The following is a 14,493-nucleotide window of genomic DNA, read 5'->3' as shown; positions in this document are numbered from 1 at the left end:
AAGAATGTCTAAACTATTGAAAACGATGGCATTTAAACACCCTTGAACATAAGTTATCAATTGATCTTGCCACAGATCTTTCCGATTTTTAAAGCTAATTGAGGATCTTTTTATTTTGGTCTAGTTTTGGTTTTTCTATCCCTTTGATAATATTCTACCTGTCATAGTATCCTTTTCTTGCATTAAATGTTTTTATATTGTTTGTATGACTTTACTAAGAGAATCTGTAAATGTCTATAATAGAAAGCAACAAAATTTCATAACATGGTACTTATGGTGAATAAGCATTTATTGGTTGAAACACTACTTTCTAATGCAGGTTTTCAAACTGTGGATGTTGTGATTCATTAGTGGGTAGAGAAATCAATTTAATGGGTCATGATCAACATTTAAAAAAATTTGTGTAGAATAGAAAAATAATCAGAATGCATTGCAAATATTAAGGGTAAGTATTGTTTTGTGAAACCTTTGAGTTACTTATATAAATGAAAAGAATGTGTAACAAGTTGTGATATAAATACATATTACTGTGGGATATGGTTTAAAAAGTTTGAAAACCACTGAATTACAGAAATTCATTGGAAAGTCATTGAGTTATTTGGGATCTCGTTTTCTTTGCAAAATAGGGCATATTTTCTTTTGATCTTTAGGCAACTGATTTCTTGTGAGCTTTGTTCTAAGCTCTTTACTTGTTTGGATTACATGATTTTCTGTGTGAAAGCATGAACTAAACATGCTTGCTTACTGCGGTGTTAAAATACACACGGAAAGTCAGGCATAGCGTCTGAAAGGTAGTCCTCCCTCTTACAAAGGTAGAAATGTCTTGCCTATGGTATTGCTTCCTGTTTGTGTGCCAACTCACTTTATGACTTTGTGAGTTTTAGATTCTAACTGGTCTTTGATATTTAGGAACATTTAGTATCTAATTCACAGTGGCCTCCTCCTCTACTACCATATGGAAGCCCAGCTCTCATTATTAAAACAGTGCTTTTCACAGAATGGTTTTGCTAAATAAAAGTATGGATGACAGAAACACCGAATAGGATGATTACAAGTGGGGAAGACAGACATTTTTAAGGAGCTGACTGAAGTAGCTTCTTCAGCGATATGGCATTATCCCCAACACTTAGAAGTGCTTGCTGGCGGGGACAGAGCAGTGTGGCGACGAGGAAGGCGTCATCATCTATGGAGCACTTGATTCTTTACAAGGGGGTAGTTGAAGGTATGTCCCAAAGGATGGGAGATTTCTTGCAGTGGGGCTGATGACAGATGCTGTTCAGCAGAGAAACTTAATGTGCTCAGTGTAAAGAGAACCAGTTGGTCCTGTGGACTTGAGACATCGGTATGTATTTAATTTTTAATAAATTTCAGTAATTTGTTTAAAAAACTAAAACTAACGTGTCTATTTAAACTATGACAAAGGTACGTCATTGAGAAATCAAAGTAAGCAATTTGTTTTAAACTGTAGACATGATTTGAACAGGTTGTTCCATGTAAGACAGTCTTTTAAGAAACTTGCTGTTCCCTAATTAACATAAAAAGGATTTATAAGGGAGAGATGCTTATTCACAGTGCAAAAAGCTTTATTTTTTTCACCTTTTACAGAATAGTTTCTTTAAAAAGGAATACTTTCAATGTTACGTTGATTTACAGAAAGGGGACAAGACTAGAACTAAAGTGTAAGGGGGTTTCTTGTCAGTTGAAGATTAATTAAAAATGCAGCTAAAGCATCTATAAAATTATAAGTTAATGGTGAAGTTATTTAATCTGAAAATTAGTTTCAATGTAACTTTTTAAATATATATATATTTCTTAGTGGGAAGCTAGTTTATCTTTGTTTCATGATTACCTGTGTGTTATACCTCATTATTGGTGAAGAAATACTGCCATAAATAAAGAAAATGATACATGTCAAATAGGAAACATTCAAATATAAATCTATGGCTAATCTGTTTCAGGCACCTTTATTCAAATGAATAATCTTGGATGCTGGGTTCTGATATTTAACTTTGGAGAAAATATTGTTATAATTAATATATTTCTGTTACTAGCCTTTGTCAGCTGGGAGTAAACTATTCTGTATAGTAATTTCACTTTCATTTTTATTATTTCATGATATTGTCATATAGTTATTGTTTCAATTTCAAAATGGACTTCGGGAGGCTATAAGGGATTGAAATCGCCAGTAGTAATGCAGGAGTTCAGTTTCCCCATTGCTGCATACTTTGTATCCAATCTGAAAATTATCAAGCTTGTTTATTGCTGTCAAATTTTCTACCTAAATCCATAATGTTAATTGAATAATAGAGTTCCATAATTTATGCTTTTAGCATGCCATTAAGTGTGGGATTCTCCCCCCCCTTTTAAAATAACATAAGGACATTAATTAAATAACTGATCGAGAAGACTACAAAGTATCCTCTAATTAGACTACACATGATTTATGTGTATATAGTTACACGGAATAAAGCTGGAAGAAGGTACATGAAAATTTTAATTTTGGTAGTCTCAGAGTGGGAGTGTTTTGGGGGGATTTTAATTAAATTTGATTTTGTTTGCTTATATGTTCAGACTTTTATTATGAATGTAATTGTAAAAATTATAAAAATTTAAAAAGTAAAGTGCATTGTGCTTATGTCTGAGAGACTTCAGAAGTTACTAGTTTTTTTCTGGAATGAACAAAATCGAGTTGGCTGTAGCTTGCTGCGTAGGGATGTTGACATGTAAGGTAAGTAATGCAGCAGTGCCGTGTACAGGGTGGAGTGATAGGTGAACCAAAATGCAAACATTGCTCTTCGAGGTGACTTGCGTTTCATGGTGATTTCCACAACAGAGTAACAAATTCCCATTTCATAGCAAGTAAATTAAAACATTTTCTTATGAACCCGCAGTTCTTACTGCTTGAATTTGCATTCTAATCTCTTTTCTGCTTTTATTCCCTGTTAGAAGTTAAGAGTAGAAGTGACCTTATTCCAGTAACTTTAGAAAGGGAAGAATTGTAGGTTACAGCTAAATTTTGAGGTTCTGCCTTAAGAGGAACAGACTGAATCTGAAAATTTTAAGTACTTCTTGTTATTATGCAGGTTTCCTTTTAGAAATTGTGGGAACTCTCTACCCATCAGGAAAATAGTATAAAAATACCCGCTCCAATTAGTTATTTTATAGCATGGTCAGCTTGTGCAGGATATCAGTATGCTTGTTACACCTTGATATTTCAAATCGCCTTTTCCCAAAAGAAAGGCAACTCACTGTTGCTCTTAAAATGAATCATTTGAATGGGGTAGTTCTGTCTTTGTAATCCTGTTGACTCGATTACTGATTTCTTAAGCTGAAAGTCCAAGAAAGATTTCTTAAGTATAACATACATTGGTTATGTAGTTATTAAAAAGAGACAGTTCATCTTATGGAATTCTTTCAACTGTTATGTATCCATTGCAAGTTACCTGTCTGCTGTGGGTTATAGAGAATAATATTGTAAATATCCACAAGCCAACCCAGAATTAACAAATACTAACATTTTGTCCTGTTTTCCCCCCCACTTTGTAACATGTTTTAAAAGGGAACTGAAATCTCATAGTTTTTCTTTTACCCCGCTCATCTTCTTTCCACCTCAGAGACAACCACTATCCTTCTTATCCTTGTATTTATACTTTTTATTATGAATGGGCATTTATATAAACAATATACGATTCTGTTTTAAAAATTTGTGAGTGGTATGTTGCACTAGTCATTCTACAACTTGCATTATTTTTTAATAATGCTTTTAGAAACCAATTACATTGACACATGTTGCTCTAGTTCATTTTAACTGTTATAATATTCTATTATAATTAATGCCCTGATTTGCCTGGGACAGTCTCAATGTATTTTTTTTGTATCAGTGAAATTAATAGCAGCCTTTTGTACTCCTCAGTGTGTCCCAGTTTGGTCGATGAACTATTATTGGTCACCCTCATTATAATACTATGCCCCAATTTATCTAGTCCTTTGTTGATGGACACAGAAGTTCTTTTCAACTACTGTTTTTATACCACAATTGCAACTTCATGTTTCTCCCCCTCTCTTTTTAAATTAACATTCAGTATGAATATGTGAAGACTGTTTTTGTATTAGAAACTCTCTTTGTGGAGTCCCTTACTTGTTCTCAGATGAAAGCAAGACAAGGGCAAGCAGGTCCTTAACTGATTAGCAGAGCTGAACTGTGGCAGCCTTTCTGACCTCTAAGTCTGTAGCAATTTGCTGTCTTACTAATAAGCATTTTAAATTGTGTGGCTAATTGTTATGCTAGTTAAGATAAATGAAGCAGTGTGTTGAAGATGATGTTGTTATGGAAATTATGTCAAAAATAATTGTTGCATTTCTAATGGGAAACAAAATGCTCAGTGTTGTAAGTAGCAGAAAGATAGCTTCTTTCCGGTGTTAAGTAGAAAAATTGTGACCACGTGTCAGTATTTTAGGTGAAATGGAAGAAATGTAATAGTCATTGGTATTTTAAGATAGTCTGATTTTGTCATTTGGCTTTCTTTTGCCCACATGTTGGTTTAAAGCTGTGATTTCTGTAATGGTGCACAGGATTATCAATTGAGGCATAGAGAGAAAATGTTAGAATTTCTATTTATTTTTCTATCCGTTACATATTGTTAATTTTTATAATGTACGTAATTTTGTTGCCATAACAAATTACCACAAACTTGGTGGCTTATGCACCAGATATTTATTCTCTCACAGTTCTCGAGGCCAGAAGTCTGAAATTAAGGTGTCAGCTAGCAGGGCTGGTTTCTTCTGGGGGTTCTGAGAGAAGCCCTTCCAAGCCTCTCCTTGGCGTTCCTTGGCCTGGAGACACATTCCTCCAGTCTCTACCTTTATCTTCACATGGCTCTCTCACCTCTTTTACTCGCTCTCTTTCCTAAAGACAAGTGGCACTGGATTTAGGACCCACCCTTATGTAGAATGATCTTATCTCGAAATCCTCAATTACGTTTGCAAAGGTCCTTTTACCAAAGAAGATTACATTCACCTGTTTCAGGTGGACTTTTTTTTTTTTTAGGGGTGGGAGGGAGCGTGAGGATGGGTTGCTGCATTCAGTCCACTGTGGGAATATATGATTATTTTTTTAAATAAATAGAAATGTAAGAGGTATGTGCTCAAATTTTATACTAATGTTGTATCTCTAGCAAAGAAGCTTGGAGACTCCCTAGTTCTGAGGTCTGCTTGGGTTAGATGTGATTGGCCCTTTTGCATGTAATAAGGTAACCAACCCTCTATGATATGAAATGTGATATGTGTTGATATTTCCTATGTTTCATGTTCTCAGCAGACTAATGCGAACTAAATTGGAACAATCACACTTAGGTTTATGGGTTTCCTTTTAATCTTGGCAGGAATATGGATACCTGTCAGATAAACTCAGGAAAGCACCATGAGACTTTTTATGTGCTTTAGTGGTCTTGATTTCACCAGGATACAGAAACATAGAGTTAATTCTGGATCTGGCTGTTTCCTTTGTGCTTGAATTTAGAGGGTTATGCTAAGGTTGCTTTTTGACACTTTTCCTGGTAGCCTCCTTGCACTTAATTCTTAGTCCACAGTGAAAATTGTGGGTAAAATGATAGGGCATCACTTTCAGGCCAGTAGTGTATAACTAACATGTGATCTTTAACATACAGAATTTTATGCCAGTTTAAAGCCCAACTGCTCAGATGGTTCTTAGTGTGTAAAGAAGAACTGACTATATGTTAACAATCATAACTCTTACCAAAGGTTTGTTTTAAATTTCTTAATTTACATTTAGACTAAATATTAGGTATAGAAAAGAAAAAAATACCTTAACCTATGACTTCTGGTTTGGAGAAAAATAACAAGGATACATAATCTTAAAAGTGGAATGCCAAAAAATGGATACTTAAAGTAGGAAGTGGAACAAGAATTACGTTTGTGAAATAAGATGGAGGAAGAACACGGACAGTTATATCTATGTTTTTAAAAAGGTGATGAAATCCTGAGATGAAATAATTGTGATGATTACTAAGAATTTTGCAGTGCTTTTATATTACAAAGCCATTTTGCACAATATTACCTCATTTGATCCTTACAACTTGGGTGATTTTGTATCTCCATGTTACAGATAAGGAAACTGTGGCTTAAATGGGTTAAATAATGTTCCCAAGATTAAATAAATTTTAAGGCAAAGAACAGCTTGACCTTAGTTGTTTAGACTCCAATTCTAAGTTTCTCCCACGGCTTGATATTATTAGGAGTGAGGTAGTAGGTTTAGACCCATCTAAACTGTACTGTGAAAACCCTGTGAGGAAGCTGCAGTAGTATTGTTTTGCATTTGTGTGTAGGTTAGGGGTGTACACTTTTCCAGTTCTCTTTTCTGTGAGTGCAGTTGCAGTTTGCCTTTGGATATCCAGGGAAAATCAGGGAAGCTGTACTCAGTGCTTCAGTGCATAGCTAATTTGGGAAAGGTTTGCATATGTGGTGGGGGGAGCGTTTCTGTCTAATGCATTTTCTATTTTGGTGGTGAGATCTTCATTTCTTAACATTCTTCTTGTTCATATAACTTTTAGCTCATTAACCTTGCTCTCTGCACTGCATACTGAAGTACCGTTTCTAATTTAGTCTCCTATGTTTAGCTTCTCAGAAGACTTAAAAAAGTGAAGGCGTAATTTAATTGCAGGGCTGTTTACACATTGTCAGTGTGAAGGTAAAGATGAGTTTCATATTTAGACAGTGCAATCTGCAGGTTTCATTTGTTAAACCTTTTTGTTGGTATTCCCACTCTCTCATACATGTGTGCATAATAGTGTTGAAAAAAATTCTCTCGTTTTGTTGTATCCATATTTAGCAATTTGGTTGAGTTATGGGAGAGCACCGAATCCTAACTGCTAGACCACCAGGGAGCGTCTGGTTGAGTTATGGAAAAGCCTATCCTGTCTGCCTTGTGTATTTGCTCATTTGGAAACCTTGTATAGTTTATAGAGACACTAGTGATTTGTTCCCCAGCTTCCCTGTGGATTTTGTACCATATTACAATCTAATTCCACCTCCCTGTCCCACACTCCTGCACCGTTAATTTGTACATTTCGATGCAGTTTGTTTCATCGGGTGTTTTTGTAATCCAAACTGAATGTAACGAGCTATGTGCTTTAGGGACCTGGCTTTGCCATGCCAATTAGAACAAAGCAGTTACTGAGAAAGAGTATGTTTTAAATAAAACATGGCACCTCTGAGTGGGACTGACACTCATTTGGGAGTAAAAGAGATGGTTTTAACTATTTGACTCACAAAGAAGAGCCATTACTAAAGATCAGCAGTTTTTCGGGGAAAGAAAGGTAAAGGTTTACCTCCGTAAAATACAGTTTTGTAAATTTTCTCATGGATTACATACATTTAGAAGTTTGTCATTTCATATCCACTTACTTTTTTCTTTGTGATTGAGACATATGTTAGCAAAATTCTCTAAACTTCTGAGTATTTAACCAGTGGCTAGTATTTCTGAATCTTGAAATTCATGTTTAGTACCGTGAGGGTATATAAAATCATAGCTATGTTAGCCTCTTTATTTTCTAATATACAAAGCCTAGTTTCCAATGTAATAGAGAAACCCCAAAAGATACTTGAAAATTATGAGGAAGAATACAAGATTTTGCCATAGTGTGTGGATGTTATTTTCAGATGATAATAGAATTTTGAGCCATCAGTGACTTAAGACTACTTGTAATTTTAGCAGCAGTTTCATCAGACATTTGAAGGACAAATGTCATTGACTAGAGCTTCACAGGCTGGCAGTTTACTGCTTCGCTCCATAGGGAGACCCCTCATAAGTTGGCACCAGTATTGTTTTTGTGTCTACACTAAAAATAATAAGAGTCTTGTTTTTAGCTGAATACCAAATAAATTCTAGAATTCAGTATTGGTACAAAGAAAGCCTGAAGTTGTTTGTTTTCTGTATTCCATATGACTTAAAATTAGACATTTCAACATTTATTAACCTTTGCAAGCAAGAGCAAACAAGAGGAATATATTCATATAGAACAATTCAGTTAAAAAGTACGGAGGTATACCCTGTTGAAAAAAATTGTTTCTGGAAAAATGAGTCTGTACTAGAAGAAACTAGTTTAATTGGACTAAATTAAACTAAACTTACTCATGTCTAACACTGTCCTGTGAAAGCTTGTAAGCCCTGCTTATGGTTTGAAGAGGCAGTCATTACGACAGTATTATTAAATGCCCCGTAATCCATTTTTGAAGATTAATACTCATGTTGATAGTATCTTAAGTTTGAACAATTTTCTGAGGTAAGATAACTAAGGCTAAAATCTGTTGCTACCTTCTCCTTAACACTGTTCTAACTTGTAGCTGAACTCACAGGCCAGGGCAGATAGCTGAAATATTCAGCATCTTCAGAAATCACTGCATTTGCCAGCTTTTCATACAGTGATGATGCTGTTATGTTTGACGCATATGGTCTCAGAGCCAGTAGCTGTTAATCTCCATGCTTGGAGCACAAATTAACGTCAGGAAGAGTCTCTCAAAAATTCTTTTAACACAGGTCCTGGACTTCTAATGACAACGAAAGCTAGATTGTTCATTTCTTCTGTGCCCATTCAGTTACTCAGTGTACATCGTATGTGTTTTGCAACATGTTTTTAGGAAGTATAGAAGTGTTCAATCCCATTAATCATGTGATATTAGGAGATGGGAACCACAGAATATTTGATTGGAAGGAATATTAAAGCCTTTACTCTTCAAAACGCTGGTGCTTATTCCAACGTCTACTGAATTAATGGGTTTCAAAGTAAACTGAGGTGGTGGGGTAAAGTGGCTTATTTTTTCATCTTTTATGAATATCTTTCAACCTCAGTTTCCTTTCTCCTTCTAATGTAACTATGCTGTATTAGTAATCTTGAAGATGGGACTAGGAAGAAAGCTAGAACATAGTGGCAACAACACTTTTGTGAATACTTCTAAGGGATTTTAGTGCAGTTTTCTGTTTACTATCTGTTAGCTCATTTGCTGATTTGTTTTGCACAGTTACTTAAATTTATTAACTGTTCAGTAGCGTTAGTAGAGTTGACAACTTAAAATATATTTATTACAATTTTTTAAATCTTAACATTTTTCTTAAATTTTGAGGCTTGCATTAAAATCTCATAAAATATGAGATTTTTATCACATATAGCAATTATAGGGTCACTAAAATGTCTTAAAAATGTTTTCTGCATCATTACTGCCTAAGAGAAATCCCTGTGAACTTGACAAAAGTGTTTATTAAAGCTTTTTTGTTTCCATCTGAAGATGAAGTATTTCATGTCCCTAGATATATACTCTCTGGGAATGGATTTTTTTTTTTATGATGTCCTTCTATCAGATAGTCTTGTTTTATAACCTATCACAAACCAGACAAAATTCTCCCCTCAAGATTCTTAAAAGGTCCTGCAGGAGAAGGAGCCTAAGAAAGAGAAGAGAAAACACTCTGTATGCTTCCCGCAGCCCAAAATTGGGCTTCCTTGAAAGGAAAGTCAAAGCAATACATTCCTTTTCTTCTGGGATGGCTGAGGTCTTTATTTTTTGACCTACAGTGGTGTCACATAAAGATGGTGCCACCCATAGCTTGTGTAGCAATTTAAGAACCTGGGTAATGGCAGTGCTAGGTACTTAATATTTTGTCTTCTGAGGCGTTGGGGGAAACTACATGTTATGTAGAAAAATAGCAAGTGAAGCAAATAATTTTGGACAATGAGAAGTTTTACATTGAAACCTTATTGACAATCTTATTTTAATTAGCAGTGGTATTCTCTTATTTTTGGACATGCCAAATGGTTTAATCTTAAGAAAGCAAAAATGAATGTCTTGCCTAAAATACTTTTTATATCGTTGCCATATAGCATATCTGATTTTGTCTTAAGCAGACTTTTTTCTTTTTTGGTGTTAATATTCTGAGCCTATGAAAAGCACAGCTCTTGCTTAAGTTCTTGTCAGACACCTGGACACTTGAGACGTTCCTGGTTATCGGTCCTTGTTAAAATTCTGTGGGCGATTCTAGTTGCATCATAAATCAAAATTCAGAGAACGAGCTGCACCCTAATATCAGAGTGATGTTTTTGATATCTCACAGGGCTGGTGTGCTTTGTCTGTTTAGTGGCTCTATTGAAAGGCTGTCTAGGACCTCTGTGTGAGTTTTAGATGGAAATAAATGCATGGTATTTAGGGCAGAAATTCAGAGTGCAGACATGGAGGGGATGTAATGGCACACAATAAGCTTGTTTTTTTCCAAACTGCAACCAAGGAAACCTTTTCAAAGTATATTGGAAAGGTCACGTTTCATGTATTTCCTACTTGAGCTCTGTGTGACTGAATGGGGGCTATTTCGCTTCTGATTCATAAGATATTTACTATGACTCAGTATTTTGTGAACACCTAACATTGTTAGTAGTACTTTCGTCTTTTGTGTGTCCCCGCCCTTAGAATAGAAAACAAAGACCCAGTCTACAGTTGCTGAAGCCCTTCCTTATAGACCTTTGCTGCACGACACAAAAGAGCACTGACCTTAGAGGAAAAGTAATTTTTTTGGTTTTTTCAAAAACAAAAGTACGGTTTTTCCCTTCGTTTGTATACATGATAAAGTATCAAGATAACCTTGTCTCAATAGTTTAAAATTGCAACTTACTCCTTTTATCTTATTGTTCCTGATCATGGTTAAGGGAGAGGGAAACATTAATTTTTCTTAACTAAAATATAAGTTTAGCTAAATTCTCATCTATTCAGTTTACAGGTGCTTTAATTCCTTACAGCACAATCAAGAATTTTTATTTTTTATCTTTTTAACTGTTTTGGGAACTAGTTTTTAAAAAATCTGCTACAACATGGATGAACTTTGAGGACAGTATGCTAAGTGAAATAAGTCAGTCACAAAAAGACAGATACTGTATTGTTCCAGTGATACCCAGAGAGGTCAAATTTATAGAGACAGGAAGTATTATAGAATGGTGGTTGCCAGGGGCTGGAGGGAGGGGAGAATGGATGACGTTGATGGTCGCACAATAGTGCGAATGCACGTAATGCCACTGAACTGAAAAATGATTGAGATGGTGAATTTGATGTTATGTGTATTCTACCGCAATTAAAAATAATGACTAAAAGAAATGTTTAGTCTTGGCGTTTGATTGCAGTTTTGTTCTCCACGTTTGCCAAGAACCAGTCTTTGTTCAAATTTCTTTTAAAAGTTCATTATTAATAAGAGGTTAAGTGTAAATATTCCTTCTGTGCAACCAATAAACTAGTCATCTTCAGTAGAGGAGAATAAAACTAAAAATATTTTGCATAAATAAATAAAAATCCGCACTGAAAATAATTTTTTCCTCCTTTGATTATCTGTGTAAATGATGCCATGATGATTGTTGTATATATAATTATCAAAGAAAGTGTAGTGGCTTTGACTTTAGGCAAGCTACTGAACCTGGAATATCAATTAACTCATTTGTTAAATGGGGCCATTATACTTCCCTCACTAGGAATCAAATGAGATGATGTAGATGAAGTCTGTTGAGAAGTCTTTATTTTGTCAAAGTATTACAAGCACATAGTTTAGTCAAAATATTACATGTAACAAAATGCCCCACACCTCCCTACTCCCTCCAGTTTTTCCCAGTAGCAGCTACTTCGAATTTTTTCTGCTGTTTCTTCTAAAGTTATACTCTCTATATTTATGATTAATATACAGATATATTGCTACTTTTTGATTTATCACTTTTAGACATGTTTTACTTTTTATGATATATAAAATGGTTGCTTTCTTATACCATCCTATCCCATTCCGCTACACCAAATATTTGTAGTCCAATTTTTGGTTAAATAATTCTTCAGTACTTATATTATTATGGGTATATAATTATTAGTACCTATTGGGCATTTTAGTATACTATGGTATTTCCTTTTTTTTTTGGTTCTTTTTTCCTTTCCTGGGTATTTTCCAGAGATATTTCTGTTATTTCTATTTTAATTTTGTTGTATTTAGAAAATATATTTTGTATCTTTTCAGTTCTTTTATACTTATTGAGACTTGTTTTATGTCCCAGAATATCATCTGTCTTGGTAAATACTTTGTGTGCACTTGAAAAGAATGTGCATTCTGCTATTGTTGGGTGGTGTGTTCTATCAATGTCAATTAGGTCAAGTCGATCGACAATATTCTATTACTGTCTTTGCTGTGTACTGTGTCTTTACTGATTTTTTGCCTACTTGGTCTATTAGTTATTGAGAGAGGGATATCAAAATATTTTAATCTAAATATGGATTTTTCTTTTTTTCCCTTATAGTTCCATCATATTTTGCTTCATGTGTTTTGAAGCCCTGTTACTAGGTGCATAAATGGTTATGATTTTTACATGCTCTTTATGAATTGATTCCTTTATCATTATGAAATGACTCTCTTTATCCTAGGTAGTATTAATTTGTTCTGAAATCTGCTTTGAGATTAATTTAGCCACTCCAGCTTGTTTTTAGATTAGTGTTAGCATAGTATGTCTTTTTCCATTCTTTGCTTTTTAACTTAGTTGTGTCTTTATATTTAAAATGCACTTCTTATAGAAAGCATATAGTTGAATCTTGCTTTTTTATCAACTCCAAGTCTGTACCTTTTAATTGGGGTATTTATGCTATTTATATATAATGTTATTATTGGTATGATTAGGTTTAAATCTATCATGTTTAAATCTATTAAATACCAATTTGGTATTTGTTTCCTACTTATCCCATCTGTTCTTCTCTCCTTTTCCTGTTCTCTTTTGGATTAATGAACATTTTTTATGATTCCATTATATTCCCTTTGTTGATTTATTTTTTTCACTTCTTTTCCTTTCTTTTGTTTCTCTGTTTCATTTTAGATATGTTCACTAATTTTTTGTGATTTCTCCTATCCTGCAAATTCCATCCAGTAGTATATTTTTCATCTCAGACATTACGGTTTTCATCTCTAGAAGTTCAGTTTGGGTCTTTTATATCTTTCATGTCTCCTGTCTGAACTCCTTGAACATACAAGATACAGTTATTTCATTTGTTTGTTAGTTTACTTATTTACTTATTGATTGATTATTGTCCTATATGTTTTAACGTCCTTGTCTGTCAGTTCTGATTGATTTTTTTCCCTCCTTTTGAGTCATAGTTTTCCTGCTTCTTTACATCCTCCATTAGTTAGTGATTTGATGTCAGATATTGTATTTTATGGGTGTTGGATATTGTTGTGTTACTGTAAACCTTCGTGTGCTTTGTTCTGGGGTGCCATTATGTTACTTGGAAACAGTCTGGTCTTTTTCTTTTTTTTTGAAATTTTAAGGTCAGTTTATTAAGTTCAGTGATGAAAGCTATCAGAAGAATATTCTCCTGAAAATTGTTTTTTCTTAGAGAAAATAAAAGAAAATCAACACCCACTCAGCATAGGCACAGATGCTGTGGCAGTCAAGCCTCTCTGCAGACGGTGACAGTCCATTAGTGGGTCAAGTTACTCTCTGGCTCAGCAGGACTGTGGTCTGGATCGTCATCATCCTCCAGCTCCAAGCTGCCCATTTCCTGGAACAAAGACTCATCTGCCTCCTCGTTTCCAGCGTCCTCCAAGAAGTGGATGTCAGATGTGTCAAGATTATGATCTGTTTCAAACAGCTGTTTCCCACTTAATTTATTTTTTCCTTCCTGTTCTTCTTTCATTCATTTCTTTTTAACTTCCAAGAGTTCTGCATCAAACTTGGCCTCCCAACTTAAAAAATTTTTCAGTCATAATAGGAGTGCCATGAAATAATTGCTTTTCGGCTTCTTCTGCTTGTTTTCTTCTTCTCTTCCAGTTTTTATTTGATCTATTTCATTTAATTTTTCTTGCACAGCTGTCACTAAAGATCACCATTCCAAGGTTTTCCTCTGCCTGTAATGCTAATGATTCTTAAATGCTGGAGACATTATTATCTTGTAGATTATCCTGGGAGAATATTTTGTAAAGGGGTCTTCATCTGGCTATTTTTCACTGTATGTAAACTTGAGGGTGGTATGGACAGTTTTGTCATTTTTTCCAGCCCCACATGTCACAGTAATGGTGAAGCTGTGCATACTTTCTGATAATACTGTGGGGAGTTGGCGTACGTGGACTCCAGAGCCTCCAGCTCGTTGCGCTGCTCCTCCCCAGAATCTGTCATGGTGGCCCTCGCTGCTGCCCATGGATCGCCCAGACCTGGTCTTTTGTGGTCTCGATTTTAAGATTTGTTAGGGAGCCCTGGAGCAGTTCTTCATCTATAGCTAATTATTCCACATAATTGAAGCCAGGCTCTTTTCTGTACTCAACTCTGTGTCCGAGGGATTATGAAGTTTTCAACTCTTGTGGGAACAGGCACTTTTCCTCGTCTTGTGTAAGTAACAAAATCAGGAATGCCATGGGGCAGTTCGGTTTTCTGAAATGAGTACATTTTCTTTCATAGGATCCCTAAAAACTCAGAGTTGTGCAGGCTG

General features: G+C 34.9%; 1 protein-coding gene and 1 pseudogene across 3 annotated transcripts in view; one reads left to right on the top strand and one right to left on the bottom strand.

Moving 5' to 3' along the window:
- The window catches only part of ZFAND3 (zinc finger AN1-type containing 3), a 296,203-nt gene that overhangs the window by 101,405 nt on the left and 180,305 nt on the right, over positions 1 to 14,493 (top strand). The gene's annotated exons all lie outside the window — the stretch shown is intronic.
- LOC109459451 (RWD domain-containing protein 1) lies at positions 13,489 to 14,183 on the bottom strand (annotated as a pseudogene).

The sequence above is a fragment of the Rhinolophus sinicus genome, linkage group LG05 (genome assembly GCF_036562045.2).
Source record: "Rhinolophus sinicus isolate RSC01 linkage group LG05, ASM3656204v1, whole genome shotgun sequence".
In the NCBI taxonomy this organism is placed as follows: domain Eukaryota; kingdom Metazoa; phylum Chordata; class Mammalia; order Chiroptera; family Rhinolophidae; genus Rhinolophus; species Rhinolophus sinicus.
This window is presented reverse-complemented; position numbering and strand designations above follow the sequence as displayed.